The 25,675-nt window shown below is 45.3% G+C and overlaps 1 protein-coding gene across 2 annotated transcripts in view; it reads left to right on the top strand.

Annotated features, from left to right (window-relative positions):
• The first annotated feature begins 24,514 nt into the window (after positions 1-24,514).
• The window catches only part of TMEM143 (transmembrane protein 143), a 49,973-nt gene continuing 48,812 nt past the window's right edge, over positions 24,515-25,675 (top strand). Inside the window, exon 1 of one of the 2 annotated variants that reach the window (XM_040325678.1) lies at positions 24,515-24,591. The gene's annotated coding sequence lies outside the window, so the exon portion shown is untranslated. The other variant, XM_040325677.1, reaches the window with a different exon arrangement.

Here is a 25,675-nt window from a genome sequence, read left to right as displayed (position 1 = left end):
CCCCTGCTGGCATGACTCAAGCCTATTTATGAGATGGCCTGCCCCCTTCCAGCCCCTTTTTGCTGGGGATTGGTCGAGGACCTCATAAATATGCCAAACAGCCCCTCCTATCTTTCAGCCTCTACATCCAGAATCTTCTCCAAGAATTCAGAAAGCAGGGGGAGGCACCAGAAGAGCTGTCTGAATGAGTCATTCAGCCTCCCTGAGTCACTAAACCCTGACCTAGATTCACAACCCAGGCCTTGCTCTCAGCCAAGCTAATTTGCCTACTCTAACAACTAACTTATTTAGATCTAGCACATTAGAGTGTGCTACATTGCATCGAAGATAGAGCTTCTGAAACATGGCTGTTTTTATGTAACGTTTAAGTCCAAGGTGTTCAACTTATGGGGTGTTAGCAGGACAGCTGTCATGCACAGCCATGATAACTTCATTTTAGGTATTAGAGAAAAACATTTGCTCAGAGCGCTCTCTGCAGGTCCTCATATAATTTTCTTGTTCCAAGAAATAGCCCAGTACTTCTTCATCCAAATCAAGCCAAGCATTGCTTTTTTCTGCCAACTGAAACTTTCTACCCCTAGTTTGAAATGTGTTTCCTCAGAGTTGCTTCTCTCTGCTTTTATTCTTAGAAATACTATAAAAAGATAACATGTCAATCGATCCGGTTGCACTGCAATTTACCAGGTGTATGGTGTGAATTTGCCCTACATGATATGCCATTGTGGAAGTTGAATGTTCTTAATATTATCTAAACCAAAGAAACAGCCCACACTTAGGCCATGAATTTAGCAGCAAAATATCCATTGAAGCTTCAGACAAAGAAAACAAAGAGAAAACAACATTTAGAAGGGAAATTGAAGGAAAAGGTAAGTAACCCAACAATGCACTAGCTTAAAGTAACCTATTTAGAAAAAAAAAAAAAAAAAACCTTTACAACCCCTTTAAATGTATGCGAACCATCAATAAGACATTCACTTTGTATATGCATCAGTTTATTTGGAGCTGGAATCCAATGTGGATTCATAGTTTGAGCAAAATGGGACTTTCAGAGTGCATTATCTAATATAGAGACAAAGTGGTTAGTCATAGCAACAACCTGTGGACCTTTATGTAAGAGCAGCTGCAGGCAGAGAGGAGTAGTGGTGTTATTTTATAATAATCCGTGCCATTTTCTTTATATGCTCTCTGTGAAAGGGTTCCTTGCTTTTTGATTCTTAAGAGCTATCCTATTATCTCCTTTTAAAGCCATTTCCTTGAAACCTTTGAGATGCTGCCATTCTAGAACCACCCTTTACTTAAACCAATGTAGTGAAAATGTTATCATCAAAATTGCTGAAAATACATTTTTATTCAGAGGGTTTATTAACTGTCACTTGACTACTATTTCCATTTTCCCAAATATTAAGGGTGGGGAGTGAAGCCTTGTAATGGAGCTGAAGCTGCTGTCAATCATATGTCACTATTGGTCCCCTGTTTCTACCAATACTAAGGGGACGGGAGCTTTGTAATGGAGCTGGAACTGCAGTCAATCATTTCCCATTAATCGTCAATTGCATTTGCTATTCACGGCTTAGTTGCCTATCATATAAAAAGCAGAAAAGGAGTTCATGTCATGTATAGACATGTAGGTGGATTCAGAAAGAGTTAGGCCGGCGTATCAGTAGATATGCCGACCTAACTCGGAATCTGCACCGTCCTAAGTTTAAGTGTATTCTCAAACAGAGATACACTTAAACCTAGCTAAGATACGACAGCCTGCGCCGTCGTATCTTAGGGTGCAATATTTAGGCTGGCCGCTAGGTGGCGCTTCCATTGAGTTCAGCGTAGAATATGTAAATCACTAGATACGCCTATTCACGAACGTACGTGCGCCCATCGCAGTAAGATACGCCGTTTACGTAAGGCATTTTCAGGCGTAAGGTTATTCCATCAAATAGCTGGACTAGTAATGTTAAGTATGGAAGCCGTTCCTGCGTCGAAATTTGAAAATTTTACGTTGTTTGCGTAAATCGTCTGTGAATAGGGCTGGACGTAATTTACATCCATGTCGAACCAATACGTCCTTGCGGCGTACTTTGCCGCAATGCACACTGGGATATGTACACGGACGTCAATCACGTCGGGTCACAGTTAATATGCATAAAACACGCCCCCCACATCCTCATTTGAATTTGGTGCGCTTACGCCGGCCTATTCACGATACGCTGCCGTAACTTAGGAGGCAAGTACTTTGTGAATACAGTACTTGCCTCTCTGACTTACGGCAGCGTAGTGTAAATATGCTACGCTGCCGCAAAGATGCGCGCCCCTACCTGAATCCAGCTAATGGTGTGCGTTACCCTGGAGCGTGATAGGAGTCTCAACACTGACAATGCTGGAAGAGATAGCAGCAAAGTGTTGTGTCCAGCAGCAAAGAGGTAGATGGAACGGCAGGACTACAATTATGTAGGCAGGTTGCCCACTGTGAAGCCCCGTACACACGACCAGTTTCCTCGGCAGAATTCAGCTTCCGACCGAGTTTCTGGCTGAATTCTGCCGAGAAACCCGGCCGTGTGTACAATTTCGCAGAGGAAGCCGACGAGGAGCTCGGCGAGGAAATAGAGAACATGTTCTCTATTTCCTCGTTGTTCTATGGGAGCTCTTGGCCCGCCGAGCTCCTCGGCGGCTTCAGGGCTGAACTGGCCAAGGAACTCGATGTGTTTGGCACGTCGAGTTCCTCGGCCGTGTGTACGGGGCCTAAGTATAGTTACCCTCCGACTGCCCAGATCAGGGGGAAGGAGTTAATGTTTTGCCTCCTTTCCCCGGGAAGGTTCATGAGTCTTTGCTGCCACCCTCCCACGTCCTATAAAAGGGAAGAGATACAGATCCTAGGGGGGCTCCGGGGAACACTTGGGAAACGCATGAGGAACGAACGACTTGCTGGGACCTATGATCTGTTCTGGAATGCGGATTCAGTGGAAGAACATGGGCTTCTTTGTTAGAGTATCACCAAGTTTGGACTTTCCTCTAAGAGACTTCACCTGTTTAGATAACCTGGGGCAGCCACAGTTAGGATCGGTTAGGAACATTGCGCCAGATCCACAAAAGGGATACGCCGGCGTATCTACTGATACGCCGTCGTATCCCTGTATCTATCTATGCAACTGATTCACAGAATCAGTTACGCATAGATATTCCTTAGATCCGGCAGGTGTAATTGCCGCTACGTCGCCGCTACGTTAGTTTCCCGTCGCTTAGTTACACTTTTGTGAGGCAGCCCTACTTTTACAAAGCAGGCGTACTGCTGTGTAAAGTATGGCCGTCCTTCCCGCGTCGAATTTTTTAATTTTACGTCGTTTGCGTAAGCCGTACGGGAATACGGAAATACACTACCCGCCGCGCCGGTCAAAAAATGACGTCACGTCGCGCAATGCACGTCGGGAAAAAAGCGGCGGGAGCATGCGCAGACCGTCCGGCGCGGGAGCGCGCCTAATTTAAATGGGACTCGCCCCATTTGAATTGGCCCGCCTTGCGCCGGACGGATTTGAGTTACACCGCCGCAAATTTCCAGGTAAGTGTTTTGTGGATCGGTACCTAACTTAGGAAATTTGCGGCAGTGTAACTAAAATCTAAAAAGTTACGTTGTGCTGCCGGGCTGTGGATCTGGCCCATTGTTTACTGTAAACATTGATTCAACCACTCAAAGCAAGGGGTGAAGTTATTCAAAGGGGTTCATGTGAGGTCAAGACATACTATTAAAGAATTTAAGTCTGCAACTACAAAAAGGCATAAGTGTAACATCGCTAAAGCAAAGGTTCATGAGTAACTGCAAAAAGAAACTCTTAGTGTGGTACCTTAAAGGTGACAGGTTCTCTCGTTAGGGAGTCAGTGCTTGGACTCCCTCCCTAGCTGTCCATCTCTGTTGGTCACCGGAAGTGGACTAGAATTATAGAGATCTAGGCCTGGTCACTTGATACAAAAAGGGAAGAGTTAAGTGAGACCATGCATGAGGTCTGAGCTATTTGCTCGGCGGGACCCCATTCTGAGCCGAGAACCCCAGGCAGAGAGGAAGAACGTGTCTTCGTCTGGGAAATACAGGACTCAGGTGATTAAAATGGGGGAGCTGGGGGGGCGGTCAGTGACAGACATTTTTTCACCTGGCTTAATGCATAGGATTACAACCCCTTTAACCACTTCAGCCCCAGACCATTTTGCTGGTCAATGACTGGGCCACTTTTTGCGATTTGGCACTGCGTCGCTTTAACTGACAATTGCGCGATGTGGCTCCAAAACAATTGACGTCCTTTTTTCCCCACAAATAGAGCTTTCTTTTGGTGGTATTTGATCACCTCTGCAGTGTTTATTTTTTGCGCTATAAACAAAAATAGAGTGACAATTTTGAAAAAATTTGAATATTTTTAACTTTTTGCTATAATATCCCCCAAAAATATAAAAAAAATTTTTTTCCTCAGTTTAGGCCGATATATCAAGCGTTTATTGATTGGTTTGCGCAAAAGTTATAGCATCTACAAAATAGGGGATAGTTTTATGGCATTTTTATTAATATTTTTTTTTTACTAATAATGGCGGCGATCTGCAATTTTTATCGGTACTGCGACATTATGGCGGACACATTTAACACTTAGGGACCATTGGCATTTTTATAGTGATCGCTGTAGCGATGACTGTAAAAATGTCAATGCAAGGGAAGGGGTTAACACTAGGGGGCGATCCAGGGGTTAATTATGTTCCCTAAAGTGTGTTCTAACTGAAGGGGGGATGGGATTGACTAGGGGAAATGACAGATCGCTGTTAATACATTGTATGAACATACGATCAGTCATTTCTCGCTCTGTGACGAGCGATCGCGGGTGCCTGGCGGTGATCGCGCTGCCGGGCACTTGCATCAGCACCAGGGGTGAGCAGGGGGAAGGCACCCACCCCTAGTGACCGCATAGCAACATCATGTTATATTACGCGATTTTGTGCAGCCGAGCCAACCTGCCGCAGTAAAACTGAGGTGGGCGGTCGGCAAGCGATTAAGCTTAACAGCTGGCGGTCCCTCACCCTTCATCTTGGTTGCATTCTACCGAATGCAGTAGGTGCAAGCTTTGCCTGCGCACAAGTCAGTTTCCTCAATAGGTGTATACAACAGACGTATGTATGTCCATTTATTATAAATATATTAATCTGCAAATAAAATAAACATTTTGGATGATATTTTAAGCAACATTTAAAGCATGTGAACGATAATTTGTTCATTCTTACCTTTCAATGGCATTGCATGTCTTTGTAGTGACTTGGACAAGTTCTTGTCACTGGTGGCGCTCTTTTGTCCTGATGGGCCTCAAACGTACGGGAACTGCCTTGTGCAGGCTTTCAAAATTCCAAAAGACGCCAAACTCTTTAAAATATACAGCATCAAAACTCGTGCAGTTGCAAGTTTGGCAAACATCCGTCCCGCAATTTCAGTCAAATTAAAAGATTATTTTTTGAAGTAACTGTAACTCAATTAGAATATGGAAATGCAAATATCTTAAAAGTTTTGTCTAAATTACTCAATATTATAAATTATTTTTGTAAATGTAAAAGGTATGTTTTAAGACCTAATGAAAATTAAGTAAGGTACTTAAAATATCAAAGTTAATTAATTTACATTTATTGATTTGTTGAAATTGATAACCATTTTATGTTAAAATTACAATCATTTTTATCAGTGTAGAAGCTGATTGACCACCATGCACCGCTATGCCAGATTTTGCACTCTCTAGTTTTAGTAAATCAACCCTTTTCAGTCTAACAGACAGCAAACCCGTCTAAAAAGTACACTACTCGCGAAACATACTCAAAGAGGCACTGGGAACTTTTAAACCTGCATGTGCAGTCAGACAAGCTTAACCACTTCCATACAGGGCACTTATACACCTTTCCGCCCAGACCAATTTTTAGCTTTCAGCGCTGTTGCACTTTGAATGACAATTGCGCGGTCATGCTACACTGTACCCAAACTAAATTTTTATAATTTTGTTCCCACAAATAGAGCTTTCTTTTGGTGGTATTTGATCACCTCTGTGATTTTTTTTTGTTTCAGTTATAAAACATTGTAAATAAGTACATTTTCTCTTTCACTGATGGGCACTGATGGTACTGCACTGACGGGCACTCATAAGGCGGCACTGACGGGCACCGATGAGGTGGCACTGATGTGGTGGCATTGATGGGCACTGATGACGGGCACTAATATGCGGCACTGATAGGCGGCATGGATGGGCATAGATGGGCACTGATAGGTGGCACAAACGTACTAATAGTATGTGTTGTACTAATGCCTGCCAATCAGTGATGCCCATTGTGGGCACTGATTGGCATCCATTGTGGGCACTGATTGGCATCCATTTGTGATTGTCATCCCTGGTGGTCTAGGGTGGCATACCTGTGGTGGGCATCCCTGGTGGTCCAGTGTGGGCATCCTTGGGGGGGCTGTGCTGATAATCGATCAGCACAAACCCCCCCTGTCAGAGGAGCAGCCGATCGGCTCTCCTCTACTCGCGTCTGACAGACGCGAGTGAGGAAAAGCCGATTGCTGGCTTTTCCTGTTTACATTGTGATCAGTCGTGATTGGACACGGCTGATCACGTGGTAAAGAGTCTCCATCTGAGACTCTTTACCTAGATCGGTGTTGCGGGGTGTCAGACTGACACCCTGCAACAATGGTCGCCGCGATGCGTGCCCCCGGGGGCACGCAGCGGCTCAATATCCTGAGGACGTCATATGACGTCCACTCAGGATATTGAAACCACCACTTTGCCGACGTCTTTTTGCATAAGGCGGGCGGCAAGTGGTTAATAACTCTGGCGTCCGCCATCCGAAAAGAGGCCGGATGCCTAAATAGGGGGTGGCTACAGCGGCCATGGATAGATTCATGCAATGCATGAATATATACTTTATACACAGAGGGGGTGGCTGGAGAGAGGGGGTGGCGCCAGTGTTGCCAACGGTCCGTATTTTTACGGACAGTTCGTAAAAACGGGCACTTTTTCCCCCGTTCGTAAATGTCAGTGGTTGCAAGAATGTGCCAGTAAAAAATAGCCGAGATCGGTTTGGCTTGGAACTGCGCATGGAGATTGGAGGCAGGGGGTGATTGGAGGCAGGGGGTGATGCTGGCAGTGGCACCGCAGAGGGGGGTGGAAGCAGGGGGCAATGGAGGCAGGGGGAGATTGGAGGCAGGGGGTGTTAGTGGCAGGGGGTGTTGGTGGCACCACAGAGGGGAATGGTGGCACTGCAGAGGGTGGGGGATGGAGACAGGGGTTGTTTGTGGCACTGCAGAGGGGGATGGAGGCAGGGGATGATGGAGGCAGGGGGTGATTGGAGGCATGGAGAGATTGGAGGCAGGGGGAGATTGTGGGACCGGAGAGGGGGGTGAAGGCAGGGGGTGTTGGTGGCAGAGGGGGATGGAGGCAGGGGGTGATGTGACTAAATAATTTGCCCTTATTATATCGAAAATAACAAAAATATGTTTTTTTACCTTAATATCTACCTAAAATCACATTGCTATTTGCCTAGCGTACTTGTTTGTAGCCTAAATACTGAAATCTGCACCTAAAAATGTAATTTAGTAACTTTTGTGAAATGCCAGTAAAAACGTGGCTGCGCCAGTATTTTGGGTGTCGTGCCAGTATATTTCAATCTGGTAGGTTGGCAACCCTGGGCGACGCCCGTGCACCCTTAATGGACGTACCACCACTGATAGAAGCCTGGCTATTTTGCCATGATGGCAAGCTTAGAAATATGCTTTAGTGGAGGTAAACATAACTCACCCAGCAGGGAATGAAGAAGGATTAAACAGCTATGGTGGTATGGGTGCTTTTAGGTGCCATTGAATAGATATAAGGTGTAGATAAAGACCAATAAAGAGCCAGGAAGCAGAATTCAATAAACCAAAGGGTGGTACAAAGAATTGGTAACAAAAAATTATTAGTCATCATATCTTTCATTCAAACCATGTAGTACAATGTTTCAAGCAGAAAGAAAATCTAATTAAGATCTAATTTCATTAACAGCTTGATTACCATCTAAAATCCATTACTGCATAAATTACATACACTAGTATAACACAAAATGATCAAATATAAAGGAGTTTTGCATTATTAAAATATTCTAAAAAAAAAACACTTTGCGATCAGCAAGATAAGTGTTTATTGAAGATGAAGCAGACAGCTAGCAACTTTGTGAAATTATTCTTCAAGAAACAGTATAGTGTATTTTCAGTGCACACATATTTTGCGTTATCACTGCAGTCTTAAAGCTAAAATCCAGGCAAACATAAAGTACACAAATTACTGCATCTCTATAATTGTTAAGACATTATTAAATGTATATATACAGTATATATATTTTTTAATGTAAGCCAGGGGTCTCCAAACTTTCAAAACAGGGGGCCAGTTTACCATGGGATCTGTTTGTGTATCAGAGATAACGTTTTTGGTGTATACGCTGACATTACCTTGGTTTTTAACAGGTTCATTGGGCCAGATCCACAGCCGCCGAGCGCAACTTATTTTTTCAGAGTTAAGTTACACTGCCGCAAATCTCCCAAGTTAGGTGCCGATCCACAAAGCACTTACCTGGAAATTTGCGGCGGTGTAACTTAACTCCGTCCGGCGCAAGGCGTTCCTAATACAAATGGGCGATTCCCATTTAAATTAGGCGCGCTCCCGCGCCGGACGTACTGCGCATGCTCCATCGGGTAACTTACCCGACGTGCATTGCGCTAACTGACGTCGCTCCGACGTCATTTGCTTAGACGTTAACGTAAATGGCGTCCAGCGCCATTCACGAACGTCTTACGCAAACGACGTAGAGTTGAAAATTTCGACGCGGGAACGACGGCCATACTTAATAGGGCTTAGTCAAATAGGACTCAGCCCTATTTTTACGCGGCGTAACTCGACGTAAACGACGTAGATTTAGCGCGACGGGCCCGTTGGAACGTTCGTGGATCGCCGTAAGTGTTCATTTGCATATTCTAGGCCGGCCGCAATGGCCTCGCCACCTAGCGGCCGGCCTAGAATTGCATCCTTAAGATCCGACAGTGTAATTCAATTACACATGTCGGATCTTCTGCCTATCTATGGTAAACTGATTCTGTGGATCAGTTCCATAGATAGAAACAGGGATATGACGGCGTATCAGTAGATACGCCGGCGTATCCCTTTTGTGGATTACCCCCATTATTCTCAGATTCTATGGGGTCTGTACATTTGTGTTCTGCACATGTCTGTAGAGTGTGGGTCTGAATGGTATCAGTGGATCTCAAACTTGAGCCTTTTTACACCCCCCATATTTATGATGATCAAAGTGTTTGGAATCATCCTTTTATTTCAGAGAGTGTAATGGCGTAGAGCAGTCATATTGAGCAAGATAATTTTACTTCTGCATATGGTTAATGTCAAACTGTGGTTGGAGGAATCCCACGTAAGCACAGGGAGAACATATAAACTACAGGCAGGTAGTGTCGTGGTTGGGATTCGAACTGGTGACCCTAGTACTTCTAGGCAAAAGTGCTAACCACAAAGACTCAGAACCCTACTTCCCCCCAAAGTTCTATAAGGATGCAAAATAAAATTATCAAAATTTGCTTCAGCCTAAAGAGAAAAAATATAAAAGGGAATACAGAACACAGCAAGACTACTGGAGAATGACATCACAGTCATGTTAGATAAACCACAATCTTTTTACAAAAGACTACAGAGAACTCTAATGTTGCACACCCTAGCATTGCTAGAGTACTAGAGTTAGGATTTTTGGTAAGTGTAGGAAAATCGTCAGACCTCCCCTACTTCTAGAAACAGCAGAAGGTTCTAGAAGGGTGGGAGTGGAGGAGCTGCCTGGAGTATTCTGAGGGCCCTGACCAATCCCCAACAGATGGGTTGGCAGGGGGCAGGCCCCCTCAAATACTCAGGGTCAGCCCACCTGCGGCAGTGTGGAGTTCAGGTGGAAGATGGAGATGGGGTGTTAGGCTATCGGAGGTCTTTGAGAGTAACCTCCTAGTCTGGGGGGGGGGGGTGATTTCAGGCCTGGGCTCGGGTGCGGAAGGGACCCCTCTTCATGACACACAGGGGGGATCCTGACCAAGAGGCATGAAAGCAAGGAGAGGACAAAAGGAGAACACTGTCGGGCAAATCTCAAGGGAGGACAGAGAGGCATGCATGAAGGGACTGGGTGCAAGCAGTCTGGGATGGATGCACAGTTAGTCTGGGAGGACTGTGGAGAAGTAGCCAGGAGGGCTAGTGAAAGGAGCAGCTGCTGCCAGGTGGGCTGACAGTGCCTGAAGAGGTAGTAATGGGATCAGTAACCACAAGAATAGGACAGCTAAGCAATAAAGACCTTTTTTTCTGCTACACTACCAAAAGGGGCCCATGGTCCTTGTCTGCAAAGGGCAATTTCTCTGGGTCTGACTAAGTCTGTGTTGGATTAACTCATCAGTGCTAGCTGGTCCTGGGAGATGTAGTTCTACAAGCAAGTTTGTGCTTAATGTAGAAGAGGAGAAGTGTGTGTGTAAATATATATATATATATATATATATATATATATATATATATATATATATATATATATATATATATATACATATACATACAGTATACTGGATGTATATACTATGTGTCCCTGTCCTTGTGGGCATCCCATAATAACCCCATCCCCATCCAAGTTCAATCCCCCTAATAAAATACAAAACAAAGCTGCAAGGATTGATTCCTGTCTTTAGAGTGTGTGGAAAATGTGTGTGCCTGGCTGTGCAGGGTAAGAGATACCCATATTCACCAGTGGCTCCTATGGGGGTAGTGCTACACTAATTAACGGGAAAAAAAATGTTTAAAAGACTCAGGCCTAAAGCTGGATGCCTCAACCCTGAAACACAAAAACAGCAAAATTGTGTTGTCAACCTCGTCTCATACAAATCTACAGAGCCAGAAATAACTGTATTATGTTCATCAAAATCCACTGACAAAATTTAACAATGCGGTGTCAGAGAAATTTGTTAAAAACAAAAAATATGATTCAAAGAATACTTTGATCATAAGTTGGACCGCAAAACAGCCAAATTTATACTAAAGAAATACCATTCTATTAAAAAATCTACTTGGACTGCTAGAGCTGGAAAGAACCCTACTCTAGACAAATATGTAACCAGCTCAGACATAGTCACAGACAGAATTCTGTAAAAAAAAAAAAAAAAAAAAAGCAAGTTCCTTAACCACTTGTCAAGCCGTTATACGTCGGCAAAGTGGCACGGGTACGCAAAATTCCATATGGGTACGTCGGCCCTTTAAGAGCCTCCAGAGGGCACGGCAGAGAACCCGATGCGTGTGGGCGATGGGCGCGATTGCCGCTGGCCATGTGCGATCGCGTTCACAAGTGCCAAACACACAAATTGCTGTCAGGGGGAGGAGACGTGTCATTCGTTCCTAGTAAATAGGAACAACTAAGTGCTCTGGTCAGAAAGGGGGTAAAATCTTCTGGGGCTGAAGTGGTTAAGGCTGGGTTCACACCTCAGCATGCAGCGGCTCACACCAGGAGTCCAGTGTGGATTCATTCACTGTTTCAGGTCCAATTTCAGCCCGAATTTAGGGCTGAATTTGGACCTGAAATTGATTAAAAGACGCACAGGACTCCTCTGCAATTCGAACCAGAGCCACTGTTCTATAGAGAGGTGGTCACAATCTCCTGCTGTGCGAATTGGATGTGGAGAAACCCAGCCTGAAAAAGAAGTACCGTATTTATTCGAGTATAATGCGCAAAATTTTATACCCAAAAAAAAAATCAGTTTTGGATGCGCGTTATAAACGAGGACTGGGGTGGGATGGCAGTGGCGGGACCGATACCGAGTATTAGCGGGAGTACTCGTACTCCCGCTAATACCGCCGATACTAGAATACTTCCCCCCCCCCGCCGCCGCTACCGTCGCCGCCACCAACGCCGCTACAACGTTAATCCCCGCGGCGCGGGGAACATTACAGACAGCTTTCGTTTGAATAGCTGTTTTCCCCGCCGCGCATAGACACTCCCCCTTGGACGGATCTGTCCAATCGCGAGCAAGGGGGAGTGTCTATGCGCGGCAGGGAAAACAGCTGTTCAAACGAACGCTGTCTGTAATGTTCCCGCGCCGCGGTGATTAACAGTAGGTGGCTGCATATACAGGGGACATGGCTGCACATACGGGGGACATGGCTGGACATACAGGGGACATGGCTGCACATACGGGGGACATGGCTGCACATACGGGGGACATGGCTGCACATACGGGGGACATGGCTGGACATACGGGGGACATGGCTGGACATACGGGGGACATGGCTGGACATACGGGGGACATGGCTGGACATACGGGGACATGGCTGGACATACGGGGGACATGGCTGGACATACGGGGGACATGGCTGGACATACAATAAATACAATAAATGATTTTTGGCAATTACAATGATTTTATACCGATTTTTAATCGAAAATTAGGGGTGCGCGTTATACACGTGTGCGCGTTATACTCGAATAAATACGGTAGGTTATTATAAATCCTGCAGACAAAGGGGGTGCTTTCATAATGAAAAACAGTGACAACATACACGAGGCACACAGGCAACTGCAACCTGGTCTGTGTGTTAGTGAAGATGGGACACCTACAGCAGTGTTCGCACACATCTATGATTTGAAAAAGTAGTTCCTGCACTACTGTTGATGATTTCAGGTAAAATGTGTATAGACATCTGTGCATGAAGTCGCACAGATGTCAGCCAAGTTGCACCTGAAGTCGCACTGACATGTGGCTTTGAAACCATGTGATTTCAGGTGAAGTTGCACGATTTCAAATATGCACTCAGTGTGAACTTATACCAGTGGTGTTCTGTGGTCGTACACTTTGCTATACAGTATGTAGGTGGACATGTGCGGGGGGCTATGGGAGGGGAGAGGGGTGCCTATACTGATGGAGGGTCTGCACTGAGGGGGGGTGTCTATACTGATGGGGGGTCTGCACTGAGGGGGGCTGCACTGAGGGGGGGTGTCTATACTGATGGGGGAGGTCTATACTGAGGGAGGGGGGTTGGTCTGTACTGATGGAGGGGGTGGTCTGTACTGAGGGGGATCTGTACTGATGGAGGGGGGTTCTGTACTGATAGAGGGAGGTGGTCTGTACCATGCCTGCAGCCTCTGACATCTCCTGTACCATGTCCGCAGCCTCTGACATCTCCTTCATCATGTCTGCAGCCTCTGCATCTCCTACTGTACCATACCCGCAGCCTCTGCCATCTCCTGTATCATGCCTGCAGCCTCTGCATCTCCTACTGTACCATACCCGCAGCCTCTGCCATCTCCTGTATCATGCCTGCAGCCTCTGCATCGCCTCCTGTACCATGTGTGATTATATATACACAGTATCTCACAAAAGTGAGTACAGACCTCACATTTTCAAAATATTTTATTCTATCTTTTTATATGACAACACTGAAGAAATTACACTTTGCTACAATGTAGTAAGTGTACAGCTTGTATAACAGTGTAAATTTGCAGTCCCCCCAACAAATCAATAAATCGACTCACAGCCATTAATGTCTAAACCGCTGGCATCAAAAGTGGAATTGTGAAAATGTCCAAAAAGGGCCCAAACAAAAAAAGAGAGTTTGGTCAGCAGGACTTTAAATGAGGCCAATCACCATGCGGAGTAAGCATATAAGGTATACAGTATTGCTTGATTGGGTTCCAACACAAAAGGGGGAGTTAGTTGGGGACTTGGAATCAGAGATGTATAACAAAGAGCAGTCTTCGCAAAGAGCATTTTATTATGCCTTGTGATAGAATATAGAGCATACTGAATGACAAAAGTTGCATCCACAAAATCACATAAACATTACAAATTACATATGCATAATAACACCATGGTACTTGGCATATCGTCGTGTAAGGACAAGTCCTGAACAACATGAACCACTGGAGGGGCTTGATGGTATAATGAGAATCTGGGAGTAAAACAGTATAAAAAACATAAAATCATCTGTATGAACATCATGCATCTATGTATCCCCGATGCGTTTTGGTGGGATCTATCAACTCTTCAGGGGCGAATGCAATGGTGATCTATAAAGAGACATAACCATATGGTAACATTTTGTAGTAGAATAATATAAATATACAGAACAAGATAGATAACCCTATAAATACTCACGTCAACTTTATAGATGTGAGCACAGGACCAGAACCGTTAAAATTGTCTGGCATGGGAGCTGAGGTAGAGACACGTGGACAGACAGGGAGCAATGTGGATTCCCAAATGTGTGAATGTGGAAGATAGTGGGCCAACACTTCTGTCTGCAAAGTACCTTTTTCATTTTTGCAGTCCATGATAGACCCAATCATGGCTTTATTATACATTATACTTTGACTCTCATGACATACTTATATACATATGTGTACATTTATAGATATGTTTTTATCTCAATCTACCTTATCCTGTTCCTAGCACTCTGTTCCACATGTCAGGGTCTGTGTAGTGTGTGCATGGATTTCTGGGCCGTTTTCTCGTCTGTCCCCTGGGAGCTGCGATATATACTTTACAACCCCTTACAGTTATGAATAAATACAGTGAGTGATCAGCACCAATGATTCACTGTGATCATTCAGTCCAGGGTTGATAAGGAAGGGACGCGATCTACCAGTCACCTATTCATGATCAACAGGTTACCAACCCCTGCTGTAGGGGATTAGGAAGAAGTTTTGTTTCCCCAGCTGAAGCAAATTGGAAAATATGAAAAAGAATGGCACAACCAAAAGAAACTGAGAAGACTGCTGGACATAAAAAAAAAACTCCAACTGCATGTGAATGACAGCTGATATAAAATCCCCACTGTAAAGTACACTTGGTATGAGGTCCAGGAATGTCCAAGAACACATCAGTATTAACTTGATGGCCTGAGGAAGGAGCAGGCATGCTCCGTAACGCGTAGCCTATCTCACCACATCTGGAAGTGATGTCACATTTGTCCCTCCACTCTGCTGTGTGTTCCACGCCGATCCAGGAAGTTCTTGGGACCTCCAGGACAAGCCAGCCCAGTGGCTTACAGTGTATCCATCCAGCGAGACCGGGATTGATGTCAAGCCTTGTTCCATACCTTTGTGAATGTAGGGCTCTGTATATGGAGATTTTCTATTTATTAGGCTGAATGGAATGGATTTTGTAGCTAGGTAGCGACGTGATTGCTTCTTTTATGTAGAGCTTTTTTTACAAAGACTTGCATCTGAAGGCCAAATTCTGAAGGCCAATTCTGAAGATCTGAAGGCCAAATTCTGCAAGATATGTAAGAAGCCTGCTAATGATTCAATCTGCCAGCATCTTCCTAAAACAAAAATATCAATCTTAGGTGAACTGACCCTTTAATTTTCTTCCTGATAAATTAAGAGGAAAAAAGCTCAGTTTTGTATATACTGTATGGTGGAAGGGCTTGTAATAATGTATTCAGTGATTGATTCTGTTTTCAAACTCCACATTATCACGTAGCTCTTAGCAACTTCATTGAATAAACAAATCAATGTGATTTCTAGAGCCCAACACAAATTGATCTTGCACATTTTCCTGAAGCAAACTAAATATTTCATAATTCATTACCATGAACTATATTGAATAAACTGCTGAAATATAAATAAGGAAATAAGTCACATCTTTGAATATTTGAATGGCAAAAGAAAAAAATGACATCCAGTTCCAGTATGGTATTACTAGAATGATTCTGAAAGTCTTAATATTGTGCAGCTCAAGCCTAAATACAATTTGCAGTTCAAATTTAGGCCAGCACAGCCCCTTAGATTTTCACAGATCTTTTTGCATTACACTCAAAGCCAGGTGGAAAAAGTGATATTCTCCAAACTGGGGGTTCGGCAGCGCATCGATTTTGATCGACCTGTCAATTGCGGGTAGGTGACTGGTAGATCACGTCCCTTCCTTGTTGACCTCTAGACTGCATCCTCCCAGCGGTTCAGGAAAGGAACAACATAGTATACTGTGCCGCTGACAAGAAGAAGGAAGGGAAACCTGGGAAGGATGGGTGGCATTTACTGGAACTGATGCTTTTGTGTACTAACCATCAGTTTGGGCCTATCGGTCAGCGGTCCATCGGTTCGATTTTAAAGCAAGTTCTCTAACTTTTGTCCGAAGGACAAAAGACCGATGGGGCGTACACACGGATGGTTTGGACCGATGAAACTGAACTTCGGTCCGTTTTCATCGGTTTAGACCGATGGTGTGCACGAGGCCTTAGGGAGGAGCCGAACACCCCCTGGTTCGGTTCGCATCAGAACCTTCGAGCGGACCGAACTTTGGAACCTCATTAAAGTCTATGGGACTTGAACGTTTGAAATCAAAAGTGCTAATCTTTAAAGGCTAATATGCAAGTTATTGTCCTAAAAAGGGCCTGGGGACCTGGGTCTTGCCCCAGGGAACATGTATCAACGCAACAAAAACTTTTAAAAACAGCAGTTTTTTCGGGAGCAGTGATTTTAATGATGCTTAAAGTGAAAAAAAAAAGTGAAATATTCCTTTAACCCTCCTAGCGGTATTCCCGAGTCTGGCTCGGGGTGAGATTTTTATACCAAAAGCAGTAACCCCGAGTCAGACTAGGGCTTGCCTCGCTGCAGCCACAGACAAAGTTACTTACCTTGTCCCTGGATCCAGCGATGCCACCGCGCTGTGTGAGCGAGCGGGTCCTCGCTCGATTCACACAGCGTCCTCCTGTGCCGCCGATCTCTGTTCCCTGCGACGTTACGACGCATGGGAGCGGAGAACAGCGCCACATTCAAAAACATAAACAAACACATTACATACAGTATACTGTAATCTTATAGATTACAGTACTGTATGTAAAAAATACACACCCCCTTGTCCCTAGTGGTCTGCCCAGTGCCCTACATGTACTTTTATATAATAAAAACTGTTCTTTCTGCCTGCAAACTGTAGATTGTCCATAGCAACCAAAAGTGTCCCTTTATGTCAAAAATGGTTTTAGAGCAGCTAGAAAACAGCGATAATAAATTATAATCACTTGCAGAATTGTGCGACAGCGATTTGTAGGGAAATTCGTCATAAAAAAAAAAAGTAATGACAACGACAATTCTGCAACTGAGCAAATTTCAGTGATTTTGAGTTGATTACATTATTGAATAATTTTTATTATAATTATATTATTACTTGTTATAATTATTTATAATTATTTATTATATTATAATTTATAATTTTGTTTTTAAAAAAATGTCATACCCGGGATGCCTACTAGTCTCTTGTTTTGTCAGATTTAAGTGAGTTATTCCTAAGGCCTTGTACAGACGACCGAACATGTCCGATGAAAACAGTCCGTGGACCGTTTTTATCGGACATGTCTGCTGGGAGGTTTTGGTCTGATGTGTGTACACACCATCAGACCAAAATCCCCGCGGACAGAGAACGCGGTGACGTAGAAGACACCGACGTTCTCTGACACGGCAGTTCAATGCTTCCACGCATGCGTCGGATCAATTCGACGCATGCGCGGGATTTCGGGCCACTGGTTATACGTCATAACCAGCGGACATGTCCGATGAGTCGTAATAACCATCAGACATGTCCGACGGACAGCTTTCCAGCGGACAAGTTTCTGAGCATGCTAAGAAACTTTTGTCTGCTGGAAACCTGTCCGCTAGGCCAGGAAACCGGTCCTCTAGGCCAGGAAACCGGTCCGCTAGGCCGTACACACGGTCGGACATGTTCGCGGAAACTGGTCCGCGGACCAGTTTCAGCGGACATGTTCGGTCGTGTGTACGAGGCCTAAGAATTACAGGCCTACAGTATAAAACGCCAAATTTCCTTGCAAATAATGGTACCGCTTTCAGCACCTTTTTTCTGAAATAATCATACCGCCAGGGAGGTTAAATATCGTACCTGCTGGGTGTCTATAGTATGCAAGTGAAGTGGCACATGTTATGTTTCCCGTGTTTAGAACTGTCCCTGCACAAAATGACATTTCTATAGGAAAAAAAGAGTCATTTAAAACTGCTTGTGGCTTTAATGTGATGTCTGGTCCCGGCAATATGGATGAAAATCATTGAGAAAAATAGCATGAGTTCCCCCTTTGGGTCTTGTATGGATATTAAGGGGAACCCTGCACCCAAATAAAAAAAAAAGGAAAGGTGTTGGGCCCCCAGGCCCTATATACTCTGAACAGTAGTATACAGGTGGTGCAAACAAGACAGGGACTGTAGATTTGTTGTTAAGTAGAATATGTTTGTAATTTTGAACTGGTACATTTTTAAAGTGTAGCTCCAGCCAAAAAATCTATTTTTAAGCTTTTCTGAAAACATAGAGAAGGGTTATCACCCCTGTAACATTTGTTTTGCTGTCTGTGTGCATCTGTTCAGAAGATTGCAATTCACTTTCTGTCCCAATGACAAATGTTGTTGTTTTTTTGAAAATTGTTTTTTTTTAGTGAAACAAGGATTGGTGATAAAGCATCAGTGGACAGGAGACACCTCTTACAGAAGAGAATTTCCCTTCCTAGGGGTAGATTTCCCCTCACTTCCGGTTGTCTCCTTCCGTTTGCAAGTAGGAGTCATTTGTAAGTGGGATGTTTGAAAGTAGCGGCCTGCCGTATATACTCTGCAGAAATTTGGGCCTTAGGTGTTGGCATAGTTGGCAACTGTCCCTGATTTCGAGGGACTGTCCCTGATTTGGAGCAGTGTCTCTTTGTCCCTCATTCCCCCTCATTTGTCCCTCATTTTTGTCTGATCTATATAGATGTATATAAAATGTACTTTTTATTTATCAAAAAGTTTTCCAGCACTAAACCTTTCATCCAATTTCTAAATTGCTGCATCTGTAAATTCCAAAAGCCAATATAATGGGATAGTAGTGGTAAAAAAAAGCACTTGTGGGTTTAACCAAACTTGTTTTTTTGTACAATTCTCCTTTAAGGGGGCGTGGCAAGGGGTGTGTCCTATTTTATTTATATTGTGAAAGATAATGTTACGCAGAGTAAATTGATACCCAACATGTCACGCTTCAAAATTGTGTCCGCTCGTGGAATGCCGACAAACTTTTACCCTTTAAAATCTCCATAGGCGACGTTTAAAAAATTCTACAGGTTGCATGTTTTTTGAGTTACAGATTGCGGCGATACCTCACATGTGTGGTTTGAATACCGTTTACATATGCGGACGCTACTCACGTATGTGTTCGCTTCTGCGCGGGAGCTCGTCGGGACGGGGCGTGTTTTCTAGCTCCTAACCTTTTTAACTGGCTCCTAGATTCCAAGCAAATTTGTCAAACCCTGGCTTAACTGAATACAGTGTATAAATATATATACAGCACCTGGGATGCATGTATATCCTCTACACACTGTAACTGCAGCTAACTGACTCGCCTGCCTGCCTGCTCTATCTAACTCAAATGAAATTACACTGTCTCTCTCTCTCTCTCTCTCAGCACGCCAGAACACACTACACATGGCCGACTTCCAGGCGCCCTTATTAAGTGTGGGGCGTGTGCTAAATCCCCTGAGGCATATTTTGGCCAAAACCACCCTGGCTTTGGCCAATTATGGCTCTCTGTTTTTTCCATGCTGTGATTGGCCAAAGCATGCAGGTCATAGTGCATGCTTGGCCAATCATCAGCCAACAATGCACTGCGATGCCGCAGTGAATTATGGGCCTTGATGCACCACTCGAATTTGGCGCGAACGCCCCATAACGTTCGCAATTCAACGAACGATCGAACATACGATGTTCGAGTCGAACATGGGTTCGACTCGAACTCAAAGCTCTTCCCTACTCCCTGTAGGTCCCTGCTGCAGCAGCTGAAAGCTGACTCCTCTATCTCTCCGCCCTACCACTTTCCGCTGCTGTAAGTGGGAACTACAGGGGAATTGGTGCAAGAAAATGCCACCCACTGCCCATCTTGTCCAGGTCCTATTCCTTCTGCTCCCTGGGCACCCCTGTGTCCCACCATACCATTATTCCTTCCTGTAACTTCACTATGCCTTGTGAGTAGGTGCAGCCTTTCACAGAGTCTGCCCTCTAAACTACAGAGGAGTGGAGAGGAGGCGTTTCAGGAGCAGAGTCGGTACAAAAATCACTGATTGCAGGCAGCAATGTACCATGGGATATGTAGTCCTTAGAAAAGGAAAGCAAACAGCAGAGGAGAAGCTACAAAGCATGAACGGAATCTAGGAAGTTGTGGAAAGAGATGGCCAGCAGACAGGCAGAAATGACAATTAGACATTTATTTGTCAATAATAACTATTGTTTGTATTGGTATTAACACTTGTTATAAAATGAAAATGTATTATGTATTATAGAACTCCTTTAATTTAAAGGCTTAAAGGCAGAAGGTAAAAAAAAACTTCAGTATGCGGCTCCCGGTGGTGTCCCTAATACTTACTTGAGCCCGATCCAGCAATCTACATTTATCTACAAACATCCCATTTTATCTACAAACATCCCTTACCCGTGTAGCGCTACCCCCAAAGGAGCCGCTGATTGTTTTGGGATCTACTCTTTTTGACTTGGCTCACCCCTATTTAATTTACTCGAACCCTCCCTTGACACATCAGACGTCTGGTATTTAGGGTATTATGACCTCTGCTTGGCTGGGGGTCACAATAGCAGGCACACAATATACAGTAACAATATGGCAATAGTATTACCTGTTCTCTTTGGATGGTCCCTCCAGACTAGAAAATACACTCCACACAGTTAATATATTTAAATCAGAAAAGATAAGTTTACTTTATGTGAACTTAGCAAACAGGCTTAGATTTACTTCACAAGCAAACTGGTAGGTAATGACTCACTGTGATTCAGTAAGGGCACTTACTGGAATCAGCAATTTGTATCAGCAGATAAAGACCTAAACTAAAGAATGGTTACATTCACTTAACTAAACTAGGCAGTCTATGCTCGCGAGAGCCCTCTAGTGGGCAGTCCTGTAAACAGTTAGAGCTCACGTTGCGGCCGGTTGGTGCACGTTAAATTTATAATCCACAAGTGGCAATTGATGAATGAAGCTACACAACAAAGTATCTGGAACCGCAAACGTTGGTGAACTGATCGCCCGCCAGCGTCAGTCATTTCTATGAACACTTAAACGGTTAGTAAGACCTCCAAGTCTCAGCGGGAGGCCAACATGTGTCTCCGGCCTGTGAGGTGGCACTAAGGTGTCTGTTGAAGGGGAAACTAGAAGTTGAGCGTGTGCTCTCTCACCCGACAGGCCGATCCGCCTGAATTCTCCTCAGAAGGCGCGTTGATAGAACACTGCTACGCAGCACAAGGATCCTGGACGAGGGTGCTCCACTGTTTTAGTTGTCAGCTGGGCTGCCTCTTCGATCTCCAGAATTACTGGCTGGTTACTGGAGTCTTGCTTCCTTCTGGATGGCTGGTCTCTCGGTGGGTTTAGGCTCAGGCTTCTGGCCTAACAGCACATGTTACGTACCTGGGTGTGAGCCTGAGGCGTGGAGGGAGACCTCCCGTACAACCCCGGCTCGGAGACCACTGGAATGGGGACAGTGGTGGTAGGAGCGCGGTGGGGTACAGGTACCTGTTCTGGTTGTTGCTGCTGGTGAGATGGGAACCGAGAGACAGGAAGCAGATGATGCAGGTTTGCAGACTTAGTGGATGCAGGTCAGCAGAGGCGTGGATGCAGGTTAGCAGAGGTGTGGATGCAGGTTAGCAGCGCAACAGGTGCAGGTGAGCGGAGTCAGGCAGGCCGGGTCATACACTTGGAGTCATAGCAGAAGCAATAGGCAGAAGAGTAGTCAGAGTCCAGGCCGGGTCTTGGCAACGGATAATCAAGCAGGGAACAGAGCAAGGTCAACAAGCCGGAGTCAGGATTGGAGCAGGAAGCAGAGTCAGGAAGCCGGGTCATACACTTGGAATAGAATGCTTTCAAACAGCAACAGGAGCTCAGGAAACAGATGCAGATCAAGCCGCGAGGTGCAGCATCACCACAGTGTCTTTTATAGGCTTGCTGGGCGCCAAAAGGTGCATCTAATGCGCACGCATGCGCGCGCAACGGCTGGTTAGGTACACTGTTGACGCATGCGCACGCAACCGCTGGTTAGGTACGCTGTTGACGCATGCGCGCAGGAGCGCGCAACGGCTGCATACCTGCGTGCAAGGTCCATGGTTGGCGCATGCGCGTGGGCGCGCGCCGAGGGGAGCGAGCAGTATGTCCCTGACAGCACAGCTGTGTTGTGTCAGCAGCTCCACAGAGTAGAAGAATGCAGGTCCCGAGAGAGCAAAAACAGCCACTCCCTTTCCTTAAGTAACCTCCCCCATAAGTCTGTGCGGAGATGTCACATATTCAAGTGACGCAGGCCATTGTGGGGAGTGTAGTCTGTTTTTCCTAAGAGTCAATGGAGTCCATATCTCCTGCTACTTGCAGTCCCACAATGCATCACTTTCTTAAAGGTATCTTACATATTTACAAGCAAGAATAAAGTTCCAGCGGGGATGGCCTGTCATTAGACTCCGACAGGATGACCCCGCTACACCTGCATAGGAAGGATTTTTGTAAAGGTGAACTATCCTTTTAAAGATCTTCAGCACCCGCCATACTTCCGGATGTGTTGTATGCCTAGCACCTCAACTGCACTTTGTCTTTCCGTCCGCTTCCTATCCTTTACAGCTTCCTTAGCTGACAGGAACAACACAGAGATTTGTGTTCCTTGTAAGTGATCGCTCCACAAAGAGGCAGAACGGGGATTTGCCTTGTTTACATGGGCAGATTCCCCTTTCTGCCTCTCTGTGGAGCGATCATGGGTTACTGATTGGCTCCCCGTCTGTGCAGCGGGCTCATGCGCACCCACAATATTTATTGCACAAAATGACATACAGGTACGTTATTTCGCACAATAAAGCTGCCTTGCCGCAGTATATAAAGGGGCCAGCCTGAAGTGATGTAGCAGGACTTAAAGTGGAGTTCCACCCATTTTTTTATGTTTGTCTGTGCTGCATGCCCTAATCTCATAGTGTTCAGAATGGACAATTTTTATTTATTTTGTTGCTTGTAAATACCTTTATTTTGTAGTCCTTCATTACTTCCTCCTCCTTATTAGCCTAGGGCCTAGGCTAATAAGGTCACATGGCTATTTGCAAGGGTTTCTGGGATAGGTATCATGTTTCCCAGTAGTCCTTGCAAACCTGACTGAAACCTATTACATTGCTTGTGCAGCACTGAGCGTGTGCGAGATATGCAAAGCTGAAATCCAGGAAGTCATACAGTCTGGCTTCATGATGCCCACACTTAAGATGGGCACGGTCTATTTCTAGATTATAAACTATCTAAATGCTGTAACAACCTAACAAAACGGACCTTAGTTTACAGACTAACTTTACTAGACTACATTAATCTTGTGTATTACAGGGGTATTTATATTTAAAAAGTGAAATTGTGGGTGGAACTCCCCTTTAAAGTGTAGTTCCACCCAAAAATGGAACTTCCGCTTTTCGGATTCCTTCCCCCCCTCTCCGGTGCCACATTTGGCACCTTTTAGGGGGGAGCAGATACCTGTGTAGTCCAGGTATTTGCTCCCACTTTCGGGCATAGATTGCCACAGCGTCCGCGGTGATCTGAAGCAGGGACCAGTGGGATCGCGCAGCGTGACTCGCACATGCGCAGTAGGGAACCAGGCTGTGAAACCGCAAGGCTTCACTTCCCAGACATCTCAAGTCTCCAGCGACTCACGGGAGTCTCCCGCATTTGACAGCGGGCTCACGGACACCCGCGAGTGCGGCACAATCTCCCGGCTGAGCCTGCCTGCACTGTCACCCACTGCCACAGGAGGTGTTTGAACAGCGTCTGCAAACGAAGCTCCTGAGCTCGGCTCTCATTGGTCCATGGGCGGTGCCTGCATCAGCGAAAAGGGGGGAAAGAGGGAGGTGAGCCTGTGAGGTGAAATCATTCCTGTGCATGCGCCGTGATTGGTTGCTAGGCTAATTTGCCTAGCAACTGAGCGTATTGAGGCGGGGTCATGTGACGTTTCTGTGCATGCGCTGCGCACAGGAGCAGCACAGTGTTTTTGTCTTACAAATAAGGTTTTGAAGGGGGGAAAAAAGCAGCCACGAAGCAGCAGTGAGGGTTCCTGGAGAGGGAGGGGACTGGAGCCATGGCTGAGCTGTATGTGAAGCCGAGTAAGAGGATATGGGGAGGTTTGTGTGTATATAGAGAACAATGTCTGGTGATTGTTATTATTGATGATGAAGGATCAAGGATACCACTACATGAACGTGCCTCGTAAACTCAGCTTTTCTGCTGCTGCGTACATCACGTCACCCCGCCTCAATACGCTCAGTTGCAAATTAGCTGAGCCTAGCAACCAATCGCGGCGCACGCACGGGAATGATTTCACCGCACGGGCCCGCCTTCCTCTTCCCTCCTTTTGCTGACGCAGGCATCGCCCATGGACCAATGAGAGCTAAGCTCGGGAGCTTCGTTCGCAGCCGCTATTCAAACGCCTCCTGTGGCAGTGGGTAACAGTGCAGGCAGGGTGTCTGTGAGCCAGCTGTCAAATGCAGGAGAGTCTCACACCGTCCTATCGTACCGTACGTAATGTTCTATCCTATTCTGAGTCATTTGACGTAAGCACGCAGCAGTGCTCAGACGCAGGGTCGGAGGTCGAGCACTGCGCATGCTCGGGATCTCAATGTCAGCTCTGTGCTTCCAGAGGTTAGCGTTTGTAATGTTGTGTCGGTCTGGGGAAGGGGGATTGTTACTATGGCAGCAAAATGTTTGATGTGACGTATGTACGGAGTCCAGGCTGTGTAATCACTAGTTACGTGAATTGTCTTGATTTCTCTGTGTGTGGGGACGTGCCTGAGAGTCCTAGCAGGGGGAAGTGCAGACAGCCCTGGCTTGTTACTTGTCTATGGGGATTGGAAGTCATAGGTGTACAAGGCAGGAGGCGTGCTGATACTTGTAGTCCTTTTATATTGGACCTTACCCTAAGGACTTCCTCTCCCCTCTTACACAATCACAGAGGTTGTATCTTAGGAAATGTAAATGATCAGTTTTTATTATGCAGTGGTGCAGATCCCCACTTCCTGGATGACACAGAGATCGTCACCCACCCCCTCCTGGGGTGTCCATGTTACACCCCCCGGGGGCAAGGTTCATCCAGGCTCTCACACAGACCTGTTACCGCGCACACTGCGAGGACATAGAAAAAATGATATTGTTCACACCCCACGCCGGTGTCATGTGCTACATGTATGCATTTTAACGTAATGCAATTCTATTTAGAGAATAAAGCTTTTTATTGCTTTGTCCTTTACAGGGACCCATAGCCATTTAATGTGCATAACAATGCACACCAATAGAAGGCAATGCAGTTGCACATATATTTTTTTGAGCATTGCAATGCTTTTTTTTCCTGCATGTTACGTGTGAACAGGCTCTGAAGGATTGCATGAGTTCAGACCTGCATCATGTCTGTGTATGCATGGATATCGCAACACGCACAAGTGCGAAAATCAGCAAAAGAGACCAGAGTAGCAAAAGAGGGGTAACAGCGCAAGTAGAACTTTGGCTGCAAGGAAGACAACGCTGGACTCCATGGACCAGTAATATATATAATTTTTTATTTATTTTTTGACCATACAGGGACAGTTATTAGGCCACATGCTGGAT

This window comes from Rana temporaria, chromosome 10, assembly GCF_905171775.1.
Source record: "Rana temporaria chromosome 10, aRanTem1.1, whole genome shotgun sequence".
In the NCBI taxonomy this organism is placed as follows: domain Eukaryota; kingdom Metazoa; phylum Chordata; class Amphibia; order Anura; family Ranidae; genus Rana; species Rana temporaria.
This window is presented reverse-complemented; position numbering and strand designations above follow the sequence as displayed.